Here is a 17,948-nt window from a genome sequence, read left to right on the forward strand (position 1 = left end):
CTGGGGTACTGCAATGGATGGATTGAGGTCCATGGGGAAGGGAAGGGCAGGGCAGGAAGGCAAGGGAATGCATGGAGCTCTGCCTTGAAACAGCTGATGAGCCAGGTCAGAGGTTATAGGTTAGCTGTAGAGGGCAGACCAACATGGGCAATATTGTGGTGACTGTCTGCTACAGACCACTTGATTGGGAAGAAGTAGATGAGACCTTCTTTGGATGATTGGAAGAAGCCTCATATTTGCAGGAATTCCAACAGGAATCTCATGACATTCAACAGAGGGAAATGCTAAATTCTGCCCTTGGGGAGGAATAAATCCACGTTCTAGTCCATGCTGGGGACCACATGGCTGGAAAACAGCTTTGCAGAGAAGAACCTGGGAGGTCCTGGTGGACACCAAAACTCAACATGAGCCAGCAGTGTATCCTCAAAACAAAGTCAGCTAATAGCCTCCTGGGTTGCATTTGGCAAAGAACAGCTAGAAGGTCAATGGAAGTGATCTTTCCCCTTTATGCAACACTGGTGAAGACACAGCTGGAGTGCTGTATCTAGTGCTGGGCTCTGCAAGATAAGAGGGACGTGGACTTACTGGGGTGAGTCCAGCAAAGGTCTTTATTTGATGCTGCTTTAAGCAAGGGGGGGTTGAACTAGACAGTCTCCAGAGGTCCTTTCCAACCTCAACTATTCTATGATCCTGTCATTCTGTAATGCTCTTCTCCATCAAAGTAGCACCTGACGTGGAAAAAAAAACCCTGAATGTACAAAATTTTGTTAGGTGGAGCACCAAGCATTTTCGTATAAAGAGATATAAAATGCCTGATAACAACCCTTGCATGCTAAAATCATGTGAATGTTTTAAATATTTTGATGAAAGCATCTGTGAGTGCTTCCATTAATAGCAATTCTTTCAAATTGCTATTGAAATGGAATGAATTACAATGAAATAAGCATCAAAGTGAATTTAAAAATATGAGCACATTGACAACAGATGTTCCTTCAAGGGTGAGAGCTCTTGGTCCACAAACCATTAAGCCAATGAAACTTTTAAGTGAAATTTAGGAATGACATCAGTTAAGTAGTGTCTACACCTGCAAAATATATTTCGCATTCATCTCAGTAATTACAAGACATCCATCACTTCTGAATCTTCTTGCCAGCAAATTACATAACGTTCACTAGATTCTCCAACCTGCATTACTGTACTGGTATCTCGATTCTCTTTTAGATAATTTCTGCTACTTATCTTAAGGATGTGCTGCTAAGCCATTATTCACATGTTTTGCTACTATAAAAACAACAATGTGCAGACAAGTCTTGCACTTCTTTCTGAAGGCAGTGAGACTGCGGCCTGATCTGAATTTATGGTCGTAAAAAATTTATATTCTAGTGCCAAATACTTTAAAAGCCTTGCACTTGGTCAGCTCTGGAGCTCCTAGCAATTCCAGTTGTTATAGAGTTTTTTGAAAAATAAGCATTTAGTCATCACACATTAATATGGGTACTGAATGTCTGGTCCAAGACTATATGGAAACAATGTATAGCGATACATCATAAAGATGAGCAGTAAAGTCCTCTCCTCCAAAGGTTACAATATTAATAAAAAACCTGAAAGTGACATATGTATAAATATTCATGAAAACAACTGCTTCCAACTTAGAATTAATATTTATTTACAACTATATTAAAGTTTTCTGAGTTATTTTAACACTACCCTTTTCCAACTGCATCTCTCATACAGGGGGGAGACATTATTTACCTGAAATAATCAGGCAAAAGTGGATGAAGTAATTGGACTGCAGTTATTGTGCTGTAGAGATTATAGAAACCAGAATATTGCATGCATTATATACACATGCATAAGTATTGTTGCAAACCATATTCACCCATGAGAATCAATTGCAGACTCAGCTTCATAATGTTTAAGACTATTTCTTGTGGATGTTTGTTTGTTTAGAGTTCTGTGATCTCTGCACTTAGCATTACTCCTACCTCAATTACAGAAGCAGAAGCTATCTAATCATCTATACTTGATAGAAAAAAAAATCCACAGGTCATGGCTGCATCACTTTGGAGGCCTCCTCCTTCATCTTCCTGCTGGTTATTCCCTCTCAGAGAAATTTGGGGTAGCAGGAAGAAAGGATGAGTGATTCAGCAAGGACAGTACCTGTACTCCATTCTTTCTGCATCTAATGAGGTGAGGCAAACATTCTTTAAATAATCTAATTAATGTCAATGACCTTAGGTAAATAAGAAACAATCCTATATTTATATCCCACTGAAATAAACTGGAATTCTTCCTTTTACTTCAGCAGTGTTGAATCTTGCCATTATTTCTTTTCCCCATACACCTACATGCAGTAGTCCACTAGCAACAGAATTGCTTAGTGGGGTTAGCATAGGACTGGTACATGTTCTACCTGGTGGAGAAAGGCTATATGAAATTGCCGAAAGATAGCCTTGTGCACAGGGAGAAGTTCTCAGGTGATCTTACAGGGAAGGAAAAATTTATAGTAAAAGCCCTGGCTTAAATCAGAAAATCAAGCATGTTTTTTAATAAAAATTATGCTGAAGATTAATTAGGTTTGGGGAGGTTTTGGTAAATAATGTTTCAATAATAATGTTTAAAAATTCTGCAGACTTATCTACCGGGAATATTTATTTCTCTATTTACTTTTCTTTTCAAGTCAGTAGAGTTAAAAGCAGTGAGTAAAACAAAAGAAACAGAGAAATTTACGAAACTGCCTATGGCTTAAACCTGTCAGACAAAGTATGTAACCTGTACACGGCTGCAAAGCACTACCAATGGAAGCAATACAAATTAGTTCTTAATCACTATAAACTTTTCAAGAATAATCAGGGACTGCCAAAGAAGCTGCAATTATTTACAAATCTGAGGGTCTTTCTGCTTCCAGCAATAAAATTTATGTAACAACTTTCTGTGCTATTTCACTTTGATTGCCTTCACCATTTCTACACTTTATCCCCAAATAAAATGTTGTTAAATTAAGCAGATAAATTCAAATATAAAAATGATGCAATGTCAGATAAAGGGTTTTTGCACATATTTCTTACTCTCTATTTTTAAACAACAAACCAGCAACAATACTTACAATCAGTCTCCGTACTTTGGAATATTGATTTTTATTTTGCAGTACCTGTGGTGGCAGGTTGACCTTGGCCAGCTCTCAGATGCTCACCCAGCCACTCTCTCGATTCCCCTCCTCAACAGGACAGGGGGAGAAAATAAGATGAAAAAACTCATAGGTTGAGCTAAAGACAGGGAGATCATTTATGAAATACTTTAATGAGCAAAATAGACTTGACTTGGGGAAAGTTACTTTAATTGGTTGACAATTAAAATAGGTTTGAATAGTGAAAAACAAAGACAAAAAATAAAACAAATTCTACCCACTCCATCCTTTTTTTCCCCTCAGGCTTAACTTCACTCCTTCATTCTCAGCTCCTCTACCTCTCTCCCCAAGCAGCACAGGGGGTGGGGATAGGGGGGTTACTGTCAGTCTGTTACAGCTCTTCTCTGTCACTCCTTTCTCCTCACATTTTTCCCAAGCTCCAGCATGGGTCTTCTCCACAGGCTGCAGTCCTTCAGGGTAAACCTGCTCCTGTGGGGGTTCTCCGCGGGTTGCAGGAAAACACCTACTCCACCGTGGTAACTCCAGGGGCTGCAGGGGAATCTCCGCTCCAGAGCCTGCAACACACCCCTCCTGTCCTCCTTCACTCACCTGGGTGTATGTAGCAGGGCTCTTTCTCACACCTTCTTCCTCACTCTGCTGTGCAGTGTTTTGCCCTTTCTTAAATACATTTCCCCAGAGGTGCCACCAGTGTGGCTGACGGGCTCAGCTGAGGCAGCGGTGGGGCCATTGTGGACCTGGCTGGAATTGGCTGGAATCAGCTGGGACCAGGGCAGCCCCTGCTCTGCCCTCACAGAGGCCACCCCTGCAGCACCCCCGCTGCAGACACCTCGACAAGTAAACCCCATACCCAGCCACAGAAATATCTGCACATATATGCAGAGAATATTTGCACATTTTTAAGTTCTGTATGGCTTGGGTAAATGATAGGCTTTGCCTGCGAGAAAATTAAACTATATGTTTGTTGGCCACTGTATGTACATACAATTTCTGTATTAAAAAAAATTATGAAGACACTAAGCAAAACTGAACTTTTCAGGTTCAGGAAAATTAAAGATTAAACTATAGTTTTTGTTATACTTTTTATTATTTTATTATTGCTAGTTAAAAAGATAATGCATCCCCAAAGTATTACCAGAAGACTTGAAAAGGCCTCCTATCATGGAAAATATGTCCACTTCTACTGGCTTATCCTTTTCCTCTCAACTGAAATACATAAGTTGTCTATTTAATTTCTATTAGTGAGAAGCTCCCCACTGAAATCTACGTTAAGCAAGGAAGAAAAAGATCTTATATATTTTAGTAGTATTAAAACAGGTTTTTACCTTTGTCCAATATGGGTCAGATCAGCATAGTTCTACAACAAGCAAATTTTAATTACGTGAAATGCAAAATATATAGTTTTCACCAGTTTTATAAAGGGCTTTCCACATGATTTAAACAAATACTTATTTGTTTAGATCAAAGAAAGCAATTAACTATATTTGGATAAATTTTAATTATACAAAACACATATTTGTATTTCTAAACCAAAGCAAATTCTATTGAATGTTGTTTAAAAACTTATTATTCTCATTCAGTGAATATATTAATCCTGTAAGTTCCCCAAAACCTTAAAAAAAAAAACCCTTTTAACTTTGTTTTCTAACTCATACCAGAGGAAACCATGATAAAGTCACCTTGTGGCTAACGCTTTACTCATTTTTTACTCCTGTCACTTAAACCACTTTTTCATGTGTTCAGTGTTACTAATGACATAGAAATGGTGGCCAAAAGCTAATGCTCAGATAAAAGCTATAAGCAAGGGACTAGCATACGTTATACCAGTTTAAATTATACAACCTTGACCAGTCTTCAAGCTGGCATTAATTTAGGGCTCAGAAACATCCTGAGCTCAATGTGTTGTATACGTAATCGATATTTCTCAGAGGACTTTTCATCCATTACTTTGTTCAGCTTCTTGAACCCCTGTACAACTGTGTCATCCATGATGTCCTTTAGCGAGAATGCCAGCACTTCTGTGAAGCACACATTTTCCACATTATGTAGCATGGGCTGGCAGTGAAACTAACAACTCATGTGGTAGCCCTCATTCCAGTTCAGTCCTCTCATACTTCTCCCCACTGGCCTGAGCTAAGAGCTACTGATGGCAGGAGCATTTTCAAGTAAGGTGACAAACTAGGAGGGCACATGCTTTTATAGTCATGGTTCCTAGCCAGTCACGGAGATTGTGCTATAGTCAATGGTCTTTTCACAGAATCACAGAATCAATTAGGTTGGAAGAGACCTCTGGGATCATCGAGTCCAGCCATCGCCCTGACACCACCATGGCAACTAGACCATGGCACTAAGTGCCATGTCCAGTCTTTTCTTAAACACCTCCAGAGATGGTGACTCCACCACCTCTCTGGGCAGCCCCTTCCAATGACTAATGACCCTTTCTGAGAAGAAATTCTTCCTAATGTCCAACATGAACCTCCCCTGGCGAAGCTTGAGGCTATGTCCTCTTGTCCTGTCACTAGTTGCCTGGGAGAAGAGGCCAACTTCCACTCTGCTACAACCTCCCTTCAGGTAGTTGTAGACTGCAATAAGGTCACCTTTCAGCCTCTTCTTCTCCAGGTTAAACAACCTCAGCTCCCTCAGCCATTCCTCATAGCTCATACCCTCCAGACCCTTCACCAGCTTGGTCACCCTCCTCTGGACTCGCTCCAACACCCCAACATCTTTCTTGAAGTGCGGGGCCCAGAACGGGACACAGTATTCAAGGTGCGGCCTCACCAGTGTGGCCTCACCTCATCTCAGCTCTCATATATCCCTGAGGAAGAAGGAAAGCAAACACCACGTTATGCAGATCCTTAGATGTTTATAAATTGTGCAAATGAAATACCATATTAGAAAATGTTGAAAATGGCTTTAGGCTACAAGCAACCATATTTCTACTGGGTTACAAATATATCTAAAATCTGTGGTGTAAGACCTACAAGCAGAAAGCAAGAAATACATCAAGATACTATTTAAATTAAAAATTTCAAATAAAAGTGTAAGCAGACATACACAACACTACATTCTACTGTTTCACAATTAGTATTTTCTATGCACTTCATAACACTTGAGTCAGTATTATTATAGAATTAATCATTTAATTCTAGCTCAGAGTTAGTACAGCCAACTTGAGGTTTCTCAGCCAGATATGAAAAGCAAGTTGCTGTCCACAGCAAACAGTCTGTGTAAGGGGGGCAGTTCAGAACGGCTGTTGGAGTGGAGTTGTCATCAGGACTGTGACAGTAGCAGAATTTCCCTCTGAATCACATCTTGGATCCCTCACTTCTCCTAGAGTCCTTCTTCCAATTGATTTCCCTCCAGTGGGATCCAGAAACGCACCCTCTTATCACCAATGCAATCCTCTTCCTACCCAGCATCCACAAAAGGCATCACCTGATTTTCCTTTCTTTTTCAATAGCTTTATTCACTTCCTTGTGAGAAGCAGGAAGGGAAAGACATTAGGTCTATGGCTGTCCCCATGAGGGAAGGAAAACAGAAGGAAGGCTGCAGAAAATACCATGGAGGAAAAGGCATTTTTCTGTCACTACTTCTAGGGGTGGATGGAGGTGGTTTTTATGACTGTTGCAAAGAGCTGACCTCTAAGTAATGACCGCCTGATATGCATCAGGACAAACTAGACTCAGACAGACCAGCTCAGTCTCCTCAGCTGCTGGCAGATGTGCTCTGCCACCCACTGTTAGCTGCCTTTCAAGGCAGATGCCCCTTCAGCCTATGAGTTGAACCAGTAGTAAAAGAAAGAGTTTAAGTATAAAAGATACTTTGACATACTTTTTCACCTTGTATGCACTACTACTAGTAGGAATCAATAAAGATAACAAGACAAAGACGTGGATATATTGTATTTTCTAGAATATATTTCCATGCAAGATACTTAAGCCCCTGATTACAGCAATGAACACACAGCAGTGAAAGTTAAACAATGTTTTCACAGTATCAGATTCAGGTCAAGGGTAAAACATTTATTTCTCTGTGCTTGGGATTGTTCAATGGTTCAAGCTTTGCTCAGTTCAATCACAAAGACTAGTACTTTATTCAGGGTCAAATTCTAATTTCGCTAGGAATGTTAAATTATGTCTTTCATTGTGATCTCGTAATTGATGGAGCAACATAATGAATGAAATTCTACTTGGTATGAGTAAAGCTTCAGGAATCAGCTTGAGGTTACAGTGATTCATTCCTAATGTTCTTCTGAAGAAATAAGCTACAGAAATGCTCAGGGAAAAAAAAAGAAAAAATGTGGAAAGTATGACATATGATTGAAGGGGTGTTACTATAAACTTTACTCCTTTTTTTGTGTTGGACGACTTATACTATGTCATAAAGAATGAGGAATTGCAATGCGTTTATAACAAAAGGTACTAGTCCATTGTATCTATGTGCATAATATTAAGGCATGTTCAAGGAAAAGTGGCCCTGAAAGAATGCTGTAGTAGAAATGTACAAAGTAATTCAAGAAAAAACAAACAAACAAACAACTGCAATCTGTTTAATGTACTACAAGCAGGAATTGTCCCTTCAACCTTTCCTGTTGTCAGTACTGGGGCACAACTTAGTTTGGATGGTGTTTTTCTTCACTTGTTAAGATTTTAATTCAAGTGTGAAACTACGGATGAACTAGAAAGACTCTGTTATGGAAAAAGAAATAGATGTAACACCTTTCTATTTACCAAGAACAGCCAGCTTGTTATTGAGGAGTAAATTGACTATTATGCTATTCTGGCAAATATAAAGAGACATTTAAAAGGTATAATACCAGCTGCCCACAGAAATTCAACGCGATGCAGCATTTTGTTCATCTAGTGTTGTACATCTGTTTTCAGTATCTCATCTAGCACATTCTCCTGCTGAAATAAAGACACAAAGAGACATGAATTGAGCATTAGTGGCAGGCAGAGTTCATCTTACTGCTTCTGGATAAGATACTGACAATGAACAGTAATAGACCAAACTATCTCAGTCTCAGCTGAAAATACCATTAATATAATACGTTGTTAGACACTATCAGAAGTGAGGTTGCTGCATTGAAAAAGAAGACTGCTCCATGCAGAGGAAAAGGCTGTTTTGTATAAGGTTTTTTTATGTTATTGCTACTTTGTTTTTAGTATCTGTTCTTAAGTAAAAATAAAGATAACTTTATGAAGTAAAATTAAAATAAGCTTCAGTCTAAACAAGTCACCATCACTTTCCAGTTCCTCTGTTAATTATGTCCCAGTGAGGAAAGCATGATGATTAGCAGAATAGTTTAGATGAGGAAAACATGCAAAGATCTTTTATGTTAAGACAACTGTAAGAAAGCTTCCCAACAAGGACAGTCAATAGAAAGTTTAAGTCAAATTCATATATATCAGTTGAATACTGTTGGAAAAATAGTGTAGATCATGATATATGACATTGGTTAATATTGCTACACAAATGGACAACTATGGCTCCCCCTCATCCTGAAAAAAAAAACCAAACTTAACAAATAAATCAACATTAGCAAAAGATAAATTCAATATAGAAAAGAGTACATATGGGCCATAGAATTTGATTCTACATTTTTAATACACTGTACATTTTAATGATTTGTCAAGTAACCTAAAAGATTGTTGATGCTCAGTCTTAACTTGTAACATCCAAATCTCCTCAAAGGATTCTTTTTCAAGACCTTTTTTTCCTGATTCAGGCCTATGAGAACTCCTTAAAAAGAATATATATGTGAGAAGAGGACTGCTTTCTTGGAAAAAAAAAAACATAAAGCAAAGCAGAAATAGAATAAATACTGAAATGTTAGTCCATTTTCATTGCTATACCTCTGCCACCAAAGGAAAAACATCTAGGTAAAGGTGTGATGATAAGCAAGCATGATTTATTTCAATTTTTTAACAGGAATAACAAAGATCCTTAAGTATAACATATACCAGGGTAAAATATATTTCATTTTCAATTATTTGAATAAGGCTTTTTTTTTTCCCTCTAAATATCGTCTTAGTTGTACATACATAATTTAGTCTGTCATGTTCTACAGGAGCAGAAGTACTGTCACGGTTTAACCCCAGCCAGCAACTAAGCACCACACAGCCTGTCACTCACCCCCCCACCAGTGGGATGCGGGAGAGAATTAGAAAAGTGAGAAAACTTGTGGGTTGAGATAAAGACAGTTTAATAGGTAAAGCAAAAGGCACACTCGCAAGCAAAGCAAAACAAGGAATTCATTCACTACTTCCCACTGACAGGCAGGTGTTCAGCCATCTTCAGGAAATCAGGGCTGCATCACACATAACGGTGACTTGGGAAGACAAACACCATCACTTCTAACGTCCCCCCCTTCTTTCTTCTTCCCCCAGCTTTATATGCTGAGCACGACATCATATGGTATAGAATATCCCTTGGGTCAGTTGGGGTCAGCTGTCCCAGTTGTGTCCCCTCCCAACTCCTTGCACACCCCCAGCCTACTTGCTGGAGGGGTGGTGTGAGAAGCAGAAAAGGCCTTGACTCTGTGTAAGCACTGCTCAGCAGTAGCAAAAACATCCCTGTATTATCAACACTGTTTTCAGCACAAATACAAAACATCACCCCATACTAGCTACTGTGAAGAAAATTAACTGTATCCCAGTCACAACCAGCACAGGTACATATTGACAATGTATAACAAAACAATGATAAAAAATATTATTAATTTATGGAAAAGAAAATGTATCACCATTGTTCTGCAAATTTTACCTTTTTCAATTACTATCCAGAACAATTTTCACAGTGGGAACTTAGCAAATCTACAGGATGCTTGAGCAGTTGCTCCGTTAGAGCATCAATCAATGTACTTAAATATTTTTCAGAGCAACAATGGATTAGAATACAAATTAAATTGACTATATTGGAAACACAATACAAGTGAGCGGTCACATTACATTGGAGCAAGTATTTCACAGAATTTCTGCTACTTTACTGAGTGCAGTTTATTAAACTATGTGACAGCTAGCACAACTGGACAGAACTACTCCTTGGTTGTGCATCCTTCCTGCTGACCATTATAGTAAGAAAGGAGGAGCATTTTCAGTGTATCTAAAAATACTATTACCACAGTATCTGAGCATTTCAGAATTATTAATGTATTTCTTTACATCTGAATCAATATTGCTCCCTGTTTGATAGTAAAGAATAGTAAGAATAATTAAAAAAAAAAAAGACAAGCCTAGAGAGAAATTTTATAAAGATAAAATGTTATGACACTCATTTTCAAAGGTGATACTGGAACTTGAAAATTTAAGCTCTAATGATGTTTAGATTCTGTAGTCATACATGACAATAGGATTTAGATGGCTATGTTGTTCAGGTGGTTTCAAAAGCTTTAGGGTTCTTCACAATCTTGAGAATGTTCAGAAAAAGGGAGGTAGAAGAGGGAACTGAACCATTGTTTACAAGGCTAGAGCATTTGCTAGTGCAGCACAGCACAAATAATCTGTTGAAGCAAGCAGCATTCCTTTTTTCTTTCTTCTTTTTTTTTTCAGAGAAATGTTCTGACTGCTGCAACATCCTTTTTTGTTATTTTGTTAGTCCATTTTCAATTCTAAGCAATGACAATGTCTTAGTATTTTTTCCAGACACATGCGAAAGAATGGGGGAGTGCCAGTTCATCCAGAGACATCTGAACCTGGCAAAATAGAGTAGCCTGACATGGTTATAGGTGAGGAGTAGTAATCGAAACACTTTATATTCAGGATCCATTTTTCTCAGCTTAAAAGAAATAAAGACAACCAAAATACTGCAAGAGAAGTTTTAAAGTGTAAAATCTGATGATGGCTTTTCATATAAGACTTCTTTTTATACAAAAAGCTTAGCTATTTCAGTATTTAATTTTTTATGATGTACTCTTATCTTACCTGAAATTACTGTTGATATTTAACTCATTGGAAGTTCTGACTCTTTCGGCTGGAGTACTAATTGCTTTTTTCTCATCTTCCAAAAGTAAAATGAAAAAATTTACCTAATGAATCATCTGAACATCTTTTCTTGATGTTTACTAGCTTGCAGCATAGCACCATATATTATTTTAGAATTAATTTCTTTTTTTAATATATAAGCAAGATAGTTATTTTATGGGTGTTAAAATTGAGTTTAACTACTTACCTGGCATTCAAGACCAATGCGTTAACCATCAAAACCTTGTTTCGTTCCCTGCTACTGAAGGATGATAAAGATGTTCTCCAGACTCACCTAGTTTTGATTCAGTTTTGTTTCCATACCCAATGAAATGATGACTGAGTGTTTTCTGAATCTGTTATACTTGCATGACAAGTAGAACTATGGTGTCTGCTGTCACAGGAGGTCTATCTGGCCTGTGAAAATGGGTGTAAGTGCTACCGCAAATAATTTGACCACGATACCCTTATTCTTTTCTTTCACTCCTGAATGATGACAGACCTATGACTCATGTGATCTAGAACCCAAAAACTGCAGTGATCCAAATTAATTAATGATAAACCAAAAATTATTTTTGAAAGGAAATAACAAAAATGTTTGATTGTTTTTTTTATCTCAGTGAAAACATTTTTATTTTAGCAGGATTAAATCAAATGTGTTTTTCTTTTAAGGAAAAAGAAACAGGGATGAAGAGAAAACAGAGAAACTAGGCATGATCTTCAGCTTATGGTATGAAATTTAGTTTTAAATATCCTTCAGAGGAATGAGATTAGCACTGGTTTCTGTAACCTCATCGGGCACATAATGAGATTACTACTTCTATTTCCACAAGCTAAGGAATTACGTCTGTCTTTTGCATATGTTCTTTGAGTTTTTATTTGCAAAACAGGTAGGAAGTAAAATCTAGATATTTTCCAACTACATAAATTGATCTTTTTTACTACAGGGGAAAGAGTAGCTTCTTTAAATATCTTGATGTCAAAAGCTATTAAATGAATATAAGCTTACCCTGAAGAAGGTGAGTTACTAGCAAACTCACAGTGAAAATTAATCCATACATTTGTATTTAAACAAAAAATTGATTAAGCAGATGTTTTCAGAAATAAAGAATGAACTATAAAGCCAGTCTCAAAACAGGAAAAAGGCAAGTATGGCAAGAAAAACAAAAGCAACACATAACTTAGTCACTGTGATATAAAAAAACCCACTCATTTATTGCAGCGTAGTATGGGCCTATGACGGCAGGAATTCCAGTTCTTTGTTTACTTTTATTATAGGGCATTACTTTTATGAAAATTACCCATATACAAATTTTATTTAAAATATAATTTGTTTGTTTTATAAGTGTGGGTTTACAATGGACTTAGTTGAAAGGACAGATGAGTTTTGTGAATTCATAAAAAAAGTTTAAAACTGTGGTTGTTGCATATGTCTAGAAATTGAGATAGATAACGTGGATGTAAAACAGCACTGTCTTTGCTTTGTATCAGCTGAAGATATAGCACAATTAATTGCCTCTAAAACCTCTCATGTAAGTCTACTGCATTAAAGGTAATGTATTTTTTATGCACTTGACATCTTCCACTTTTCATTTATTTCTTTTGTATTTGGTACAAAGTGCCTGAAAAACCTGCACAAATTATATTCAGCAAATGCAGCCACTGACCAGAATATAGCATTCTAATTAATACTCATTAACTAGTCTTTTATTTGCTCTCTAACCCCTTGCCACGGAACTAGTAATCCTCTTAATTCTCGTCCAATAGCCATGTCCTACCAATTCATCTATGAAGTATGGCAGTGCTGGATTTTATTTCAGCATTCAAACCAAATTGAACTTAAAAATAATCCAGAAGAGATTTTTCTAACCTGAAATCCCTGCCCAATATCTCTGTCTTTTATTGTTTTAACTGACTATTTATATCTACATTGGTGTCAAAGCAGTAGGCTCAAGAGATTAATGACTTGTATGTTGCTCAAGCTTACCTTTGAAATAACAAAAGCTAATATACTCACTATATAGTGAAAAAAATTGCAGGAATCCCACTCAGTAACAGGCAAACTTCCTTAAAATAGTCAGCATCTATGAAGACACTCTGTCTTTTTATGAACACATTATGAATCATGACAATATTGTAGAGAGAAATCCTTAATAGGCATAGAGACAAGTGAGGTGTATTGTGTATACCTGCAACAAAAAGAAAAGGATAACGTTCTAGAGATGGCAGAAAATGCATTACGAAGGTTTTGATTTTTGGGAGGCTTTGCAGCATAAGCAATTCATTGCTTTATATTCCTTGGTCAAAGTTTGTGAGACATGCAAATCAAAGTCAATCAGCTGTATGTCTTTCACCAATCTTCTCCTACATGGCTTTCAAATAATAACACAGCAAAGGGTTGATAAATCTAGATGTGTCAGTTGTCTTCTGTTATCAGCTGGTTTTGCTATGCCACAATTTCCACTCACCACAGTTGTCTCAAGGAAGTGGGATGGGAACTGTGAAATTAGCACAGTTTATAGAAAACATCAGCAGTATTGGCTAGCATTTTTTCCTTATCTTGAGAGCCTGGAGTTGAATCAGAGAACATGATGAGAAAAAATATGGTCACAGAAAACTGAAAATCATATAAAAAGATTAATCTCTACTCAAGGACAGTATACGTGAGGACAAACAGAAAGCAGACACAGAACAATCAGGATCAATCATAAAAGAACTAGTCATCATAATGAAACACAACAGTAAAATTGACTGTCTTTTGGATAATTCTTTGGCTAAGCAAAAGATTTTAATGTTTTTGAGACAACATTTTCCCTAAGAATTGTATTTATCTCTTTCAGAATCCAGCAAGCATCAGAAACTATGAAACTACACTGTATAGATTGTTGGCTACATATCAGGAGAGACAATAAAGGCATATCTAGGAAAGTTTGTTTTCATTTCACTATGTTAAACACATATGTTTCAGTGAGGCCCCTACAACATGGGAAAAATCTGTTGTGTCATAGTATTTTTTTTCCTTAAAATCAGTATTTATAAAATGCTGCTTTAGCATCATAGAAACATAGAATCATAGAATGTTAGGGGTTGGAAGGGACCTCTGGAGATCGAGTCCAACCCCCCTGCCAGAGCAGGACCAATCTAGGGCAGGTTACACAGGAACGCATCCAGATGGGTCTTGAAAGTCTCCAGAGAAGGAGACTCTACAATCTCTCTGGGGAGCCTGTTCCAGTGCTCTGTAATCCTTACAATAAAGAAGTTTTTCCTCTTGTTGAGGTTGAACTTCCTGTGCTCCAGCTTGCATCCATTGCCCCTTGTCCTATCACAAGGCATAAGTGAGAAGAGGTTACCCCTTTCCTCTTGACACGCAGCCCTCATATATTTATACACATTAATCAGATCCCCTCTCAGTCTTCTCTTCTCCAGAATAAAAAGCCCCAGGTCTCTCAACCTTTCCTCATAAGGCAGGTGTTCCAGTCCCTTCATCATCCTCGTAACCCTCCGTTGGACTCTCTCCAGTAGATCTCCGTCCCTCTTGAACTGGGAAGCCCAGAACTGAACGCAATACTCCAGGTGAGGTCTCACCAGGAGAATCATATGACTGTAGTTTTCAAAATCTATATGCAGTATGGAATAAAGAAAACAAAAATTACACGCTATAGCTGATCAGCATTTCAGTTCGATATAAAGATACATCTAAAGGTTTCCTAGGTTTTTATTGCAAAGCAGTCATCAGTTGTGTATAGATATGGGAAAAATAGAATACTTTATTGTGTCTTATATTGTTTTCCTGTGATAATCTCATTGCTATTGGTGTGGCTTCTACATCATCTTAATACTTTTTTTTTTCACAATACAACATTGTAAGTCAATACTGAGTATAAAACTCTGATATAACACCAAGCTAGGATATTTCTCCTACTGTTAGAGCAAATTAGAGTAATTAGGCTGTTGTACTACTAGAATCGGGAAGCAATTTTTTGATAAATCTTCCTTGTGGAAAGGAACTATTTCCTGAAATCCTAAAGCATTCCAGGAAAATGTCTTGTTTTACACTAACTGGTGTCAAATTAGGCAGGCTTAACTACATAGTTCTTTGCCACTGCATCTGTTAAAGTCCCTATTGCCTTTTTTACAGAGTAGTCTCAAGATACTGATTGCCTCAGAAAGTTCAATGCTCCCTGAATTTCCAATAAAGAGCCAAAAAACTGTGAAGTTCTCTTGCAGTGTGAGCACTAACTTTAGAAAATTAAACCCCCAAAGACTCGGGACTGAAATGGGCTCTGAGCGATTCTTGTTTCTATGCTGTACGGCTGAAACCTAGCAGCACCAGTTTTTTCAGGGTCCAGTAGGACATCCCTGACATTGCATACCGTGAGGAGAAATATTGCTCTGGAGAGATGTGTGAGCTACCAGTGGGTCAGGGGTAGACTCTAACTCATTTAAGAAAGTCAGAATAAATATTTGCTAAATTCCTAGACCTACCTTCCTAAGGGGATTTGTGAACTAAAGCTTCTCTTCCTAGTACAAAAATTTCTTGTGGCACAGAGAACTGTAGTTTCAAATACAACCACTTATATTTTTTCCAAGCCTAGGGCTGGCTATTCTCTGTGTGGATGACAGCAATTCAGAAATGATTTGGAAACTCTCAGTCCCAAGTCTCTCCTCAGACTCATAGTAGATAGTTACCCAAACTTCCTAAAGGAGAGTTTACAGTAAAGTAGAGGTAGAAGTTCCTTAAGAGTTAAAACCTCTGTTATTATTTTCCATAAATTCAATAAGGAACAATGTTGAAAGCATTTCTTCGAGTAAATTGAAAGAAGGCCTCCGTCTCAGGGCTTCAGCGGTTCAGTAGCATAATCTTTGACCTTTTATTTCATGAAGAACTTCAGTGCAGATTTTTTAGGAATAAATGAATAACAAATCTTCTCTGATTATTTTTGTCAGAAAATTATTCCTGTGTTTTAACATAGGTGGCAATTTGCTTCTTGAGGAAAAAGCAAAAGATATTATGAGATACCCACAAATTTAAAATGATCATCCTTTCGGGGAATAACATATCTTCTGAGCTCAGCAGCATATTCCTTTCTCATGATGAGTACGTGTGAAGTTTTTTAATCAGTGTATTCCACACATACTTTTGTTCAGCTCTACTTTAGATGGTTAAATATGTAGTTGTGTTTTTTGTTGTTGTTGTTTGTTTTTTTTTTATTCTATATGGTCTCTTTTGTCCCAATTACTAGTGCTGGAATCTACTAAAAAAGAAAAAAAAACAACAAACTGAAAATTATTACTATTGGAAATACCCATTTTTTACATAATCATTGTGCATTTTATTCTGAGTTTTATAGATCTCTAGAAGGTAAAAAGGCATGAACAACAGGAGGAAGAAATTATTTTTTGGAATACAAGGCTGCTGCTTCTGGCTAACTCCAGGACATAGATAGTTCATAAGACATAAGACTAAGGAGCCAGTCTTAGATGAATTACTAGATGTTGCCCTTTTCCATAGCAACTTTAAAGAAAATAATTGAGAATCACAGCAGGTGGAATCCGCAGTGCTTGGAAGATAAGGGCACCCCTCAAAGCTAAGAGACACAATAGTGGATGCCTGGAACTGTACACATGATATACCAAAGCAGAGGACTATTTCACTCATAAACAGAGAAGCATATTAAGCAGGATTAAAAATATTAGCTTTTAACAATAATTACTAGAGTAATATCAGCTTGTTTTGAACTCAAGCACACAAATACAACATAACTGGTGAATAATATCTAGGCATTTATTTCACCTAAATGTCCAGTAAATATATTATTGCCATTCCTAGGAAATGGCCTCAGGTCTTATACTAACTATGCCTAATGCTATCTGTGCATGGCTCCAGTCCTGGCCTGTTAGGTTTGTTATCAACTTGTAGTGTGAAACACAGCTTGTTATCACATCTCTTTGTTGTAATGTGCAGCTTAACCGTCGGACAACAGCAAACCCCTTAAAAATATGGGCACAGAGTCAAAACAGAAGCCCAGAACTAGAACCAGGTCCATTACTGGGTTGCCCTGAAGAAATACAGTCTTGAGAACTACAAAAGATTGCTTTATAAGCATGTGAAAAAAAAATAGAAGCAGCTAAGAGAAAACACAAACAGCCAAGCAACATAGTAAGGCAGCTGCCCTGGCCTGGGAAACTCACACACACTAGCACTGGGCAGTATGGAGTCTGGGGAGCAGAAGCCAAGGGTTAAGAACCATCTAAAGACTGAATCATCTTGTAAAGGAAACAATCTCAAACTGGAAAGGGAGGGAGAGGAAAGAAGATGTTCATTTCAGTTTTGGTTTCCTTCATCAATGAGCCCTTGAGCCTGATAACTTTGACATCAGCAACTAAAGACATCAAGAATGGCAGCAGCCCTCAGTGAAAAAAACAGGGCCAATTGGTTCTCATATCTTCGCTGAAGGGCTTTGTTCCTCCTTACCTGTTCACAGACCATTATATCTATACTTTAACTGCAGAAGTGAAATTGGAGATGGAAACTTTGTTCTGTTGCCTAAAGTAATGATTTTCCAGTCTTCATCACCTACTCCTTTGAGGAGCTGTCCATCCTTCCTCATATCACAGGACTCAAACTCTTGGATCTGCAGACTCTCTGTGAAGACCTTGTAGATCTCCTGTTTAAAGTAGTCCCTGATGTTATGCAGTCTTCTTGCGTCCTCTCATGCTCCTTCACCTAATGAACAAGCACCTCAGCAACAGCACATCTTCCATAGGTGAGATCATTTTTGTTCCCAGCACAAGGGAGAGGTGCCAGGAACTCCTTGCAGTCCAAGACCTGTAGTCTCTAT

Source organism: Nyctibius grandis, chromosome 21, assembly GCF_013368605.1.
Source record: "Nyctibius grandis isolate bNycGra1 chromosome 21, bNycGra1.pri, whole genome shotgun sequence".
NCBI lineage: Eukaryota > Metazoa > Chordata > Aves > Nyctibiiformes > Nyctibiidae > Nyctibius > Nyctibius grandis.